Source organism: Athene noctua, chromosome 7 (assembly GCF_965140245.1).
Source record: "Athene noctua chromosome 7, bAthNoc1.hap1.1, whole genome shotgun sequence".
NCBI lineage: Eukaryota > Metazoa > Chordata > Aves > Strigiformes > Strigidae > Athene > Athene noctua.
The window spans coordinates 42,577,331-42,592,087 of NC_134043.1; the positions used below are offsets into that span (position 1 = coordinate 42,577,331).

At 38.2% G+C, this 14,757-nt stretch overlaps 1 protein-coding gene across 3 annotated transcripts in view; it reads right to left on the bottom strand.

Moving 5' to 3' along the window:
• The window catches only part of RAPH1 (Ras association (RalGDS/AF-6) and pleckstrin homology domains 1), a 111,099-nt gene that overhangs the window by 44,521 nt on the left and 51,821 nt on the right, over nucleotides 1-14,757 (bottom strand). The gene's annotated exons all lie outside the window — the stretch shown is intronic.

Sequence of the window (14,757 nt, forward strand, 5' to 3'; positions counted from 1 at the left end):
GACTTACAAATAATTGTTTTAATTTTTTTTTTAAAAAAAAAGGTCTTAGTCTCTCTTCTCTTGTACAGTCCAAATTACATAACCCAAGAAACTAGAAACAAATTTCCGTATTTCTCTTGGAAGAGAAATTAGCAGAAAATGTATTTCATCTGTTTTAAAAGGGGAAGCAAAATCAGTAGCAACCAGTAGAGAAGAACTTCTCAAAAGGCAAAAATAAGTTAATGACAGTTAACAGAGTGATTATCTTCTCCAGCATCTGCTACCAAGAACAACAAAGACATGAGCCTACAAGTATTTGCAGAACCACAGTCACAAATCTGCTAAGGAAATTAGGTTAATGATGCTGTTAAGGGCCACAGTAAGTGTATCTCCTGTGTATCACCACCATACTGCAAATTTTGTCCCATGTGAATGCATCTGTCTCAGCCTTATTTGTGTCAACTGGTCCAATGCTATATAAACAAGGTACGACAACAGAAGCAGCCTACTATAGTCTTGTTTAATAATTAGCAGGACAGAATCCCCATCTCTTATTCAGAGTCACAATAAGGTATAGTCTCCTGAAAAAAATGAAGAGACCATGTCTACAACTTCATGCAAGGCAATATCAGATAATATAGTCAATACAGTTCCTTGCAGGGGGAGTTCACTTAATGCAACTGCCACATGCTGGGAGAAGTAATTAAGGATCTCTAGCAGGCTTGAAAAGTTACAGCTCAGAAAAGACACCACACAGCATCTGAAGTAAAACATCGGCTCTGGTCCAAGCTCCACCTGGTACTTCACCACTAGACACAGGTTATGCCACAGACTGAATGAAGATTTTTCTGTCTGCAGATTAATTACCATCTGTGCCTACATCATATGTTTTAGAAGCACAGCAGTGCTGCCTAGTGACCGATTTTTCACACCTCAAGCACACACTGATGAGAGCTTTGTGATGCAGGACCTGGTATAATTAAAAGGTCTCATGCATTGTTTACAGTCATACAGAATTCTCAGATTAGAGTTCCTGACACACATAATCATATCATTTGGGACCGATGAACTAATACATTCTGCTTCTTCTACATACGCAGAATTTTCAGAAGCTTCAATGATACTTAAGAAAGGCTGTCATTTAAAGAACAGGCCATTTACTCAGTCTGAGCAAGCCTGAGGTGATGCTAAGGTTGCTGGTGAATAATACAGCTTTGCTTAACTTGAAGGCAGACTGATTCTCTTATGATTTCTGCTAAGTGCATTTTCACTATGAATTGTATCCTTTCCTACACAGGAGCTCCAACTTCACACAAACTCAGTTTAGAATGCTCTCGTCACAACATATTACTTCAGAACTTGTGAAATAAATCGGTTGGGTCAATCCAATATACTCAAAAATACACATAAAAATCCAAAGACAAGTTTAAGGAAATTCTTTTAAAGAGTTTCTTTATCGAGTTCTTGTCAGACATCATGGATTCCAATTAATATCAATCACTTTTTCTTGGTGAATGGAGCACTGCAGTAGCAAGAACACCACATTGTACGTTTGTAGCCTCTTCCTTAGGGTTTAGCCACCTTCTCTCCTTAGCCTATCAGTCAACAACAGTATTAGGATAAAGAGGGAATACTGAATCTTTCCTTAATGGAAATACTATTTGCTGGAGAATATTTCTCTACAGAGAAGCTCAAGGCAGATTGTTTAATTTTCTTCCTATAACAGTGATTTTAGCTGTTGCCATCTTTCATTTAAGTACAGTGGAACCTTCTCCACTAAGGAAGTTTTATTTCTACGCAGAAATGGGATTGCCATATATTTCTTACAAAATAATAACCACTGGGGACTTTGCTATTACTGCTTTCCAGACCTGCAGCAAAATATGAAAACAGATAACCACAGGAAACTTATTCTGGAAATCAAGAATTATGATATTTCATGGGAATGTGTGTTGGCCAGTAAAATGTGAAATAACAGCATGATGATAACTACCTATGCAAATTTGAGCTGAAGACACATGGCTAGAAATAGGAAGGCAACAGTTCTTTACCAGACACCTTTTGTGCATGGCTCCTTCCTACTGCATAACACATCTGCAGTTCTGCAGATGTCCAGAAGTTAGAATAGCTGAAGTAGCAAAGCAACAGGAAAGACCAAGTTCTAGGAATTGCAGCTTGGCAAAACAACAACTATGTGCACATAACATTTTTTTAAATGTTTGACCTGCACAAAACATTACAGAAAGAAAAAAATTAAGTTTCATTTTAGAACAACGCGTTACTCTCACAATCCACAGTTTCATAGTATTTAATCTATTTCAAAGGAAAGACTTGCGCTCAAGCTTTGAGGTGAACAGATGTTGCCCTTTAATATAGGCTTGTACAAACATTCTGTTGTTCAGGGGAAAGTAAAGATGTTGTTATTTTTTCTTAAGAGACTACAATCACATTGGACAACGCAGAGGATCTAACCAGCCCACTCTTCCTCTCTGCTTCTGGAATTCAAATATATATCAAAAGCTTTGACAATACAAATGCTTGATCTTTCCAAATAAATTAACCTACTTTTCTGCCCCAAGTACTTTCCCAGACTAAAAATAACACCAATGAAATCTAGGAAAACAAAACCAAAACATTAATTACTCCTAGGTAGACATTTCTAGTCTTCCCCCATGAAAAGCATCTGTTCTCCATCCACCTGCTCCCAACACAACAATGCCCTGGCAACAAAGAAGTCTCTCCCACAGTGCATCATCTCAAGTTCATTTAAGATTTAAAAACAATTCCAATTACAAAGTAGTAGGTCCTGTCCTTCCTGCTCCACTCCACTGACATGCAGTTTTCTATCCTGTTGCACTAAGCTAATTGCTTCCACAGTACAAGGCCATCATTCCTCATAATGGGTATTTTCAGTGTAAACATTTTTTAAATTGCCACGCAACCAGAATTTTAAATTACCTTGGAAGGTTTGAAACGTCATGAAAGTATCAAAATTTGATAAAAGCTCTGGAGAAGCCAGAAACGTGCAGTCCTTAGATACTACGCATGAAGGTATAGAAGAGCTAGGTTGTAACAGTGTTGGAATACTATTTAATTGCTGCATTCACCAAAATACTCAGTGAATCTTATGCAAGATGTGTAATACCAAATCAAAGACCTGATGCCTAATTAATTTACCAAATTATCTGAAAGATCACATATTTCTAGGCCAGCACTTAACTGAGGGTACAAACCCGAACAGTATATGATGTATGCACAGTCCAAAGCTAGCTATAATTCTTTACTTCTACTGGAAGGTTTTTTAAAAATGTATTTTTTTAAAGTATAGGTGCAGTGGTTTGACCTTGGCTAAATGCCAGCTACCCACCAAGTCGCTCTATCACTTCTCCCTCTTTCCTCTTGTTTTCTCAGCAGGGCAAAGAGGGGAAAGAAAATAAGATAGACCAACCCTTGTGGGTAAAACAACAGTAGTTTTAATATAAGCAAAGTGAAGCAAAGGTGCACGTGTGGAAGCAAAAAAAAAAAAAAAAAAAAAAAAAAGAAAACAGATTTATTCTCTACTTCCCCTGAAGAGGTGCTGTGGGGCCTTCTCAGGAAGCGGGGCTCCCATAAGCGCAGTGGTTGCCTCAGAGGACCAAGGGTGACCCCCCCCTTCCTCCTTTCTCCCAGCTTTATACTGAGCAGACGTCACATGGTATGGAATGTCCCTTTGGGCAGTTGGGGTCAGCTGTCCTGGCTGTGTCCCCTCCCAAGATCTTGCCCACCCCATCCCACTGCGGGGGGGGAAATGTCAGAAAGAGCCTTGGTGCTGTGTAAGCACTGCTCAGCAGCAGCCACAACACCAGGGTGCTGCCAACACCCTGCCAGCTCCCAGCATAAACCACAGCACCGTGAGCGCTGCTATAGGGGAAAACCACTTCCAGCTCAGCCAGACCCAGTACAACAGGACAGCTTTCTCAATAAATCCAGCCATCAGTTACAGTCATACCTTTTCATAGCTTTTTCTATAAAATTACTAATGTAAATGAAGTGCAAATGAAAGAGCGTCCCAAAGTTATTTCCACTATATGTGGAGAAAATTCACTTAACAGACATTAGCCTACTGAAAGGGCATCTAGAAAACCACTCTGTCAAGAATTTTAAAACCAACACTTATACTTTGGTATTTTAAAATCACGAATACAGAGCCAGACTCCACTTAGGATTCCCAGTTAATCTAACACCACCACCGCTCAGCAGAACTCAAAATACCACAGCCTGGTGAGCATCCAAGAAGGGAAATGTGATAGGGTTTTAAGAGGATTCTTAAGAGGCAGCAAGAAATTTTTCTCCTTGTCACGTCATCAAATCACGTAATTTGCAGTTTCACAGAAACTGCTTTAAGTGAAGAATCTCTTGATATAAACTGTGTTACAAGACACTGTAACAGCAACCCTGGACAGGCCATAACAGTAGCCACACAGGAGACTGACTCTCACCAAGTTGGTTTTTTTTATAATCTTCAGAAGATACTCTTCCTTCCCTAAAAAACACAAATATGAAGCCTACCATCAGGTATCAAATATGCCTGCAATTTCTTTTCGTACCAAAACCACTTCTTTTGGGGATAATTTTTTTACACAATCCATAAAAAGCTATTCAACTGTGTTTTAGTGATTCCTCGTAATATGGAACAGACTATGAACTAAGGTTCAGAAACTCAATTTACTTCAAGAGAACTGGATAGAGAAAAAAAATCATAAAAAACCCTATCAAAAACCAGAAAAATTATGTTCTTAACTCATTGCATACAACAAGTATAAGCAGACATTGCAGCAATGACTGTTTTGGACTGTTTTCTACTGTAACTCCCATCAGCAATTTTTGAGTCACATTGAAAACTGTGGAAGTTAAAAATAATAATAAAAATCTTTGAAATACTAGAAAAGATATGTTGATCAGTACATTTAGTTCTATAAAACAAAATATATACATTTCTCTAGGGATAACAAAATAGCTGTGCATAAAAGTATAAAATATAGAAACATTTTTACATATTTTTAAATGGGGTATGATGATCAAAACATCAGAATTACCAAAAAAACACATAAATAAGCCTACAAATGTCTCCATAATGAACTTTAGCTCATATGGGTAACCATAACACAGAAAACTAGATTTGAGTAAAATTAACATTTAGAAGTTCTAGATGCTATTAGGACAAAAAATGTCACATGGTTTTCATGTGTATTTCATTCAGCAAAGACAGCTAGCCTTGATGTTTATAAAAACATGGAATATAGTCTTGTTCCAAATTACATTTTGGACTTCAGAGATTTCCATATCCTTTCTTTGAAGACAGGAATTTAGCATCCATTATCTTCAGGTCTAAGTACCAGAAGTTCACGGACCAGCTGCTGAATATTACATTTCACAGTGTTTTCAGAGAACTCAACATAATACTTCTCTTAAGTACAAAGTAGCTGCTTATGCCAGAAAGTTTTTTCAATGCTGAAACATTTTTATACCCATCACCAAACTCTGCATCTACAAAACGTTTGCTAAACTTGATAGAACAGATGGACTACCAGGAAAATGAAAATACCTGTCAGATTTTCAGAATATAATTGGTTGCATTATGCTAAATGACAAGCAAACCTCTACACAGCCAAAAGCTCGGGATTTTCTCCCCTATTACCCTTGACAGTTCCTTCTGAAAAGTTCAGTGGGTTGTTTTAATTCTTGAGGTTCTGCTGTCTTAGGTTGAAAGCCAATTAAAAAAAAAAAGACAAAAACCCCAACCCTGAAATGCTTTCTAAACCAAGACTGAATTACTGAGCATATTAGAATTATTTTTTGCAGACAATAACTAATGGGTGGATTTAAGAAGTAAAGATCCTTCTAGAAGAAGCGATAAACTGAGCTGCCTAGCTAGGTTCTGAAGGATGTATAAGCCACATGGCAACTGTAGCAGGTCTTCAGTTCACAGGTAACATGCTTTGTAAGTTCCCTCATTTCTTCAGTTCTACTTGCACATTTTTACAAAACCTTGGCAATCACGTTCATATCAAACACCGATCCATCTTGTTACACACCTATTTATCACTTAGTACAGAAGTGGGACAAATTTATAAAGATTCATTCTCATCGCTAAGAGACAGAGGTGTATCCAATTCCTCTAATTTTAAGGTAAGGGCTCATAATACATACACGCAGGGTTTAAAAACAGTGCAATACAGTATGAAACGTGCCAAATGTGTTCTTTACACTGTCAATTTACAAATGATGAACAAAAAGTGTGTGGGAAGTGTAAGAAAAAGATGACCCGGCAATCTCCTACGGTATTTTATCTTATTGTTCTAATCCCTTAAATACATTAAACAGAAAAATCTCCTTTCTGGTTAAATATTATCAGTAGGTTCATTCAAGGTATGTACAAGAGAATAACTTATCTCAGTACATCAAAAAAGATAAGAGATAATGACCAGACTCTGAACACTGGCATACATAAATATTTCGCCGCTTTTCTTACAAAACTCTAATAATTTAACATTACACACACACACACACACACATCTAATTAAACCAGCTGGTGGCACTCTTGTGCCACTATTCTGGATTTAATATGACAGTTGAGAAACACTACAAAAATCTTTAAAGGCCTCCTTCCGTCCCTAAGAAACAAACTAAAATGAGAGAAACTGAGTAAGCAGTGTCCAATAGAGAGCTATATGCTTGGAAAACTTTGCTGAAAAGATAACTACTATAGCTTTCAACTACATCAGTACATTAAGCTCTTTAGACTCCAGCTTAAAGAATTAGAAACTACTATTTTCAAAAGAGAACTCAAGAATTAAAACCAGTTTAAATATAATCTTTGTAATTTTGTCCCAAAGGGGGACAAAGATATGAAAGGAGAAATTAAATTTTTCTTTGCACTTTGAGATCATGTATTCATATGGAATGTATAAGAGCACACAATTTAAAATTATGAACATCTAATAAAAAAGAATCCCATTTTCTGCTTTCCTTTACAATCGGGGTTGTTTAATCTGAAGAAAAGGAGGCTCAGAGGGGACCTTACTGCTCTACACAACTACCTGAAAGGAGGTTGTAGTGAGATGGGTGTCAGACAGGAGGAGAGGAAATGCCTCAAGTTGCATCAGAGGAAGTTTAGATTGGATATTACGATATACTTCATCACCAAAATGGGTGTCAAGCATTGGCGCAGGCTGCTCAGGGAAGTGGCAGAGTCATCATCTTTGGATGTATTTAAAAGGCATGTAGATGTGGCACTTAGGGACGTGGACTCGATGATCTTTAAGATCTTCTCCAAACTAAATGATTCTACGATTCTATTCTATGACTGCCAAGAGCAATCGTGCTTCAGAAAAAAGTAGCGTATTTTAAGTTGCCTTAATTAATAACGAGAAAATAGTCAATGATCAACTTAAGACAAAAAAGCTTGACTGTAATGATATATGTGGTTACCTTACTGCACTGGTGGGATACTAATGAATTAAACTCAAGCCACTAATGTGACTTTTGTGTTGCAGACAAATTGACACAACTATTGATGCAAACAGAAGCCATATAAACATGTCATAACTTACAGAAGCCAGTTCAGCTTCCTCTTCTGGAAAGATAATGCAGTGCTTGGACTTACTGATGGAATGTCCCATAGAAACAGTAAAAATGTAGGAAAATGGGGAAGGGAGGATGCAAAAAAGCATGAGGGAGAAGGAAGAAGGAAGAAAAAAGGCTTTATTATTGCTCAGAAGCAGTGATGACAATTAACTTAAGCAAAGACAACAAAACTAGATTAAGAAGCTGTACTGTCCCTCATCCAAATTTCTTATGGACAAGTGATTAGTGACTTGAAGACAAGAGGAAATTCAGGCTCTCTCCTATGGGAAGGGAGGAGATAGGACACAAGTATGGTTTGACCACAGCAGGAGGGGAAACAGTCAATAATCTCCGATAAAAGCATTACAGTAAAACATCTGCAGGCACACACAATACTTTATCTACCTTTGCTGAAACAAATCAGAAAATAAACCCAGGTAACGTTCTCTTTGCTCAGTAAGCCAACAACTGAGAGTTAAATTCTCTAAACATTACAAACAAAAAACCCATACTACTCACTTTACACAAGCTTATCAGCTTCCAATGTCAGTTCCTCCATAACAGTAAATAACATAATACACTCTGCTGACAATTACTAAGTACATGTAAGAAGAACATCCATTTAGTAGAGATTTATCTTAATTCTTACTTCTAGTTGATCGTACTATTTTAGAACTCCAAGAGCCCTCATACTGTAATTCATTTTAAAAGAAATGAAGTATTTCTGTATTTCCATAACCTTCAGTAAGGGAAGGAGAAGAAAGGAAAAAAAAAAGAAAAGACAAAGACATTTGTGGCTTAGGACAAAATGTTCATGGTAGTAACAAGCTTCTTAGTGTGAAATTAAGGGATCAAAAACCACATATTATGCTGCTAAAAAGGGGAGCACCTAAGATTTTCAGTGTGTCATCCAATGCTTGCTCCTTTTCCCTCAAAGGTACAGAAGTATTTGTTTCAGGCATGTTAATTTTGGTAACTGAGTTACACAGTTAAGGTTTGATAGTTGCAAAAGAGGTTATAGTTTATTTTTATCCAAAACTCAGTGAAGGAAAACACACTTAGAAACTGAAGCAGCAGCATTAGATAACCAAGCTGCCTGATACTTCCACATACAAGATGTGTTTCAGCCACTTAAAAAATTTTGCCACCCTATAACCACTAAGACATAAATTTTCCATAAGAGGTTATTGTTATAGGATGATTACTAGTCATTTATATTAGACAAAATATTTCCAAGAGAGGAAAAGGAAGGTGTATCTCATTTAAAATATAGATGTTTTTAAAGTCTCTGTACGTCTGACCATGAAATATATTATCGGCAGGTGCATCCTCAAAGACTTGTTCTATGCTGTCCCATAGGAAGTTACCCAAATGTGTCTGAGTATAAGCCTTCAGAATTAAAATTGTGGTCCATAAAAACTCAGTGAAGTCTGAAGCATCACAGTGAAAAACACTCAAGGCTGCACCCTCTCACAGATCACTGCCCAGCCCTTCAACTGGACTGCACACCACTAACCCCGAACAAAAGATTGGCCAAGTTTGAGAACGCTTGGGTCCATGGTCGAAGAGTACAGCAGCCACCTTTAAACTGCCACGCACGGCTGCTGCGGAGCATATTGGAGCCAGACACAGGGAGTGAGAATTTGGAGCTATTACTCTGTGCTCCCAAGTGGCCAACTCCTCTTGGAACTTGTGCAACTCCATTTCACTGCAGGCAACTGGAATTTCCTAACTCTAAGTGTTCAGCTTAGCAACTTAAAAAACCTCATCAGACCCACAAACAAACAAAAAACACAAAACAAAACAAGAAAAACACAAATACCCTCCAACACAGTAAGGCGTAAAAAAAAAAATAATTATTTTACAGCATGCATTACTGAAGTAGTAGGGATGCTTATAACTTCACACCAGTTCTGACAACAACAGATATATCTATGGAAATTCATTGCAATTTAAGGAACACATCTATAGACATTTCAAATTAAGAAACTTCTGCATGAGGTGCACTATTTGCTAGTCCATGCACCTTCCAGGTCAGGTTGTCATAATTCCCTGTCAAACAAAAGTTCCTTGGGACACAGCAGGACAGAAAGGATTGAAAAAGCTAGTAAACATTTCAGTTCAAGCTTAGTTTCACTACTGATTTTAAAGAAATTTACAACTGAACTGCCACAAAAAAGAGGAAGTCCTGACCTTCCCTCGACCATGTGCTCTCACATCTCCCTTGTGTGAACAGCAGTGATTTTGACCATGTGGTCCACTGGATCAACAAAAAACTACTTCAGAAGGATTATTTTTCAGGGAGACAACAAGCTGATCTAAATCTCTAGGCAGTTGCACAAACTCTAGTGCCAACATAAGATGGAGCATGACTGGCCAATTCAGCAGTAGTATGGACGTGAATTAGCATAAACCAACCATGAAATCCCAAATAAAGTTTGTCTGCAGTGAGAAGGTTGGAAGCAGTGGAATTTTCCTAAAAGAAAAAAAATATAACAGGAAAAAAATAAGTAAGATGGAGTATAACTTAATGGAAAATGTCTGATCTGTCTAAGAAGAGGTGCATTATGTGGAAGATTGAAAGAAGGAAGAAGAAAAAAGAACCCAAATTTAGCAAGACTAATACATGGATAACTGCATTAGAGAAAGAGTATCAGATACTTCATCTGGTGAAAGGCTCTTCCTGCAGCACAGAAAACAAGACAACAAAGCAGCTAAGAAACCTAAGGAATAAAAGTACATGCAGTTTTAATTGGTTTTGTTCTAATCTGCTGCCTTTTACACTAAGTAGTAACTGTATTAACATTTCCTTGTATGTCTGTTGACTTCTAAACTATGAATCAGTCCTAAAAAAAGGACTGTAGACATCAAATAATCTGAAGATCAATCACGAGAAGAGAACGGGTATATGATACAGCTGGTGAGCTAGAAGTCACAAATCTACCCTTTTGGTTAAAAGCAGGTAAACCATGTAAAAAAAATTGAACTTGCATTCACACAGCAAACCACTGATGTGGCTGGTCTAAAATCTTGACTAAGTTTAATAAATACGAGGCTAGTAAAGGTCCAACACAGTAAACTGTAACCAAGGCTGTAAATCTGGTTAACTAAAAATGAAGACTCTGTATTTGCAGCAACTTTTATTAAACTATAACACACTAAACACTAACAGCATGTGCAAAACTGACCCAGATAAAAGGCCAGTTCTCAGTTGCTTCTTCAGAACATGAAGTCTCATTTTTTGGGTTTAAACTTTCTTTTAAAAACCTGACAAACCCTAGTTTTCATCCTATAAGTTAGAAATATTTGCAACTGAAGAAAAGTGCATAAATTCTTTTCTTCTCTTAAGAGTTTAATGTCCCACAATCAGCTGCTGTGTTCTTAATTTCTCATCTGTTCTGAATTTGATTTTTGGCAACCTGAAGGATGAACAAGCAATCTGTTACTAATTTTCTACAGATGTAATACTTCTCTTCCCTAATCTACCTAGATACTGCAGAAAAAGTAAAGGAATTTGTCTTGATTTTAAGTGGACTGATGTATCTACAAAGAAATCAGCTGTTTTAAAAGCTCCATTAATTAATCACAACTTGTAAGGCAGATATCTTCACTGGGAACTGCAACTGAAGCAATACAACTTCCTGCAGTGCTTTTGACAAAATTTGGTAACATCATAAGTCAAGAATTCTCATTTCTCAACTCAGGTCTAGTGGCTTGGTCCAAGACTACTTCCTCCAAGAGGTAAGCTGCCTAGATTTACTTGGTCATTGATCTATGATATTTTGGCTCTTGCAAATGAATCCAACCCAAGAGCTCCAATCTCTTGGAGTAACCATTTTCTTAGCTTGTCTGTATCAATGATACAATTTTTTCCTCAATAAATCCTATCATAAATACAAGTATTTTTCTGAAGTGCTGTGGAACCAGCATGAAAACAGTGAGATTTATTTTTAAATGGGGTTATTTACACACCACCCAATTCAAACTGTCTTCTACAATTGATGAAGTCTGTGATAGCAACTTCTCTAATCAATGCATGTGAAGACACAGGAGGGAAAGGTAAAAGGATAAAAACAGTTACCGGACTGCAGACAGCTTCCATCAGCAACAGTTCTACTGATAGCATTAATCAAAACAGCACATGTACATAACACACACAGAAGTCTAACCATTTTAAGAGGGTACCACCTCAGCTGACTACCACTACCACCAGCTCACATTCTTTTCTTGTAATAGGCAAGAGTCTACTGCAACTGGAAAGTGAAGGCTGATGAACCTTGAACTGTGTGCATTCATCTTAAAACATCAGAACAGCTGGAGAACATCATGTGTTTGGTATCTCCAGAAGAACACAATGGAATGAAGGCCAAGCACACTGAAGGCAAATTCCAACTGACGTAGTATGACTTTGCTGGAGACAGCCATCTCACTACTGTCGCATGCAAGGGGCTACCAGGAAAGTTTCTGAAGAAGTAGCTTTAACTACAGATAAATGCATTTCAGAGAAGAGTGAGTCACACAGCTGCTTGTCCACAATCCTCCAACATCACAAAAGAACCAGAAAAACCAGCATTTACGCATAGGCAACGCCTTCAGTGTTCTTACTTAAGGTAACAAAATATAGCATAACTAATTTTTGTGCTGATACCATCTTTGCCAGCCAGAACTGTCAAACAATATGTGTATCATACTGTCCATTTTCCTGTTCCTTCCAAGGAGAGAGCTCAAGCTGATTCATCAGTGTGAGGTAAAGTTGATAGGCAATCTCAGAAGAGAAATACATTCTTACATGTTTTGCAGTTTCTGCTACACTTTTAATTAGTGACCTCCTAAGTGGAAAAAAGTCACAGGGTAAGTTTTAAATTCTCTACTATGAAATAAGTCTGATACACTGATCGGAGAATCAAGATTTGCCAATACAAGGATGTTTAGGTTCTCCTTTTTCCTTTCACTTATTTTAAATCTTTACACCCCAATTTTTAAAACCTACCATTCCATGCACGTGCAGTAACAAACTTTTAGAACATCTACCTTGGATTTCAATTGAAATTCTTACCAAAAAACCTCTAAACCAACCCTTCCCACCATTTGCTTTGCACATTCCATAAAGTATAATGTGGAAAAAAAGTTTAGGTGCTAGTTTTGCAGGCATTGGGAAGAGTGTATTAGTAATCTTTGGGTTCTAGTGTATCATATGATGAAAACTGTTTTAATGTCACGCATAAACTTCATGATGAATAGCCAAGCACATTTGATTACCAAAATACATAAGTATTGTTTATATTTCATAAACTGATATGTTTATCTCAGAGGATGTTTTGAAAGCCTCAAAAAATCTGGCAAGTGAAGAGTCATTTTACATGTATTTAAAGAACATTTGAAAACTGGATGGCTCACACTTCTTATCTCAACAGAACTGGAAGCCAAAGTAATGCTTCAGGATGATAGATGTACAATTTTACTTTACTGTTGACTTATTAAAAAATGCTTTGAGACCAGTAATTGGAAAAAAAAGGAGGAAGAGATGGTATTTCTGTGTGTCAAATTAAGTCTTTCTATTGACTATTTGCAGCTTAGAAAAAGGATAACTGGAAACACTCCAGAATACACTTTGTATACAAAACTAAGGACATAATAGAACTGGCAGAAAATGAAATTAATTAGTTTTTAAGAGTCTTTAGAAAAGACACAAAACAAACGTCTGTCATGCCTTGTTTGTTGCATATCTGTGACTACTCTCACAAACTGCAGACTAACATCCTTTGCATCTGCTAACCACTCAAAATACGCAACATAAGGAAAACTAATCAAACCTTAAGCTCCCAAAATACAAGAGCCAATAATGCTCTGTTCCTCCCAGAGCTAAAACAGACCACAACTGTTCTTTAAATCACCTACAGATAATATGTGAGGTTCAACAATTCAACTCTATTTTAAGACACTGTTGCCTACCAAAGACCATATATATTATGGGTTGATTTCTCTCCATACAGAAGGAGTTAACTGCATTTTCATACAATGTAACAGTTAGTAATCACACACAGAGTAAGTCCTACAATATTCTTTAATGGGTAGAAAAGCTTCTACATTATGCCACTGAATAGCAAGTATCATTTTAGTGACAATATGAGATACAAGAACATATTGGGTTTGCATGACAAGGTTTTGGGGCTGCAGGGGTGCTACAGGGGTGGCTTCCATGAGAAGCTGCCAGAAGCTTCCCCTATGTCTGATGGAGCCAATGCCAGCTGCCTCTGAGACAGACCCACCGCTGGCCAAGGCTGAGCCCATCAGCACAGTGGTAGCACCTCTGGGATAAAGTATTTAAGAAGGGGAAAAGTTGTAGCACGACAGCAATTGCTACTGAAAGAGAGGAGTGAGAATATGAGAGAAACAACTCTGCAGACACCAAGGTCATTGAAGAAGGAGGTGGAGGAGGTGCTCCAGGCCCTGGAGCAGAGATTTCTGTGCAGCCCACGGTGCAGCCCACAGGAGACTGTGACCCTGTGGGAAGCCCACGCTGGAGCAGGCCCCTGGCAGGATCTACGGACCCATGGAGAGAGGAGCCCACACTGGACCAGGTTTGCTGGCAGGACTTGTGACCCCCCAGGGGACCTGCCCTGGAGCAGCCTGTTCCTGAAGGGCTGTGCTCTGTGGGAGGGACCCACAATGGACCAGTCTGCGAAGAACTAGAGCCTGTGGGAAGGACTCAAGTTGGAGAAGTTCATGGGGGACTGTCTCCCGTGGGAGGGACCCCACATTGGAGTAGGGGAAGAGTGTGAGGAGTCCTCCCCTGAGGAGGAAGGAGCGGCAGAAACAACGTGTGATGAACTGACCACAACCCCCATTCCTTACCTCCTCCCCACCAGTGGCACAGGGGGACAAGGAACTTAGGAGTAAAGTTAAGCCCAGAAAGAAAGGAGGGGTGGGGGAAGGTGTTTTTAAGATTTAGCTTTTGTTTCTCATTACCCTACTCTGATTTGATTGGTAATAAGCTAATTTCTCAAAGTCAAGTGTGTTTGGCCCATGACAGTAATTGATGAGTGATCTCCCTGTCCTTACCTTGACCCATGAGCCTTTCATTATATTTTCTGTTCCCTGTCTAGCTGAGGAGGGGAGCGATAGAGCAGCTTTGGTGGGAACCTGCCATCCAGGCAAAATTGGTACGGAACA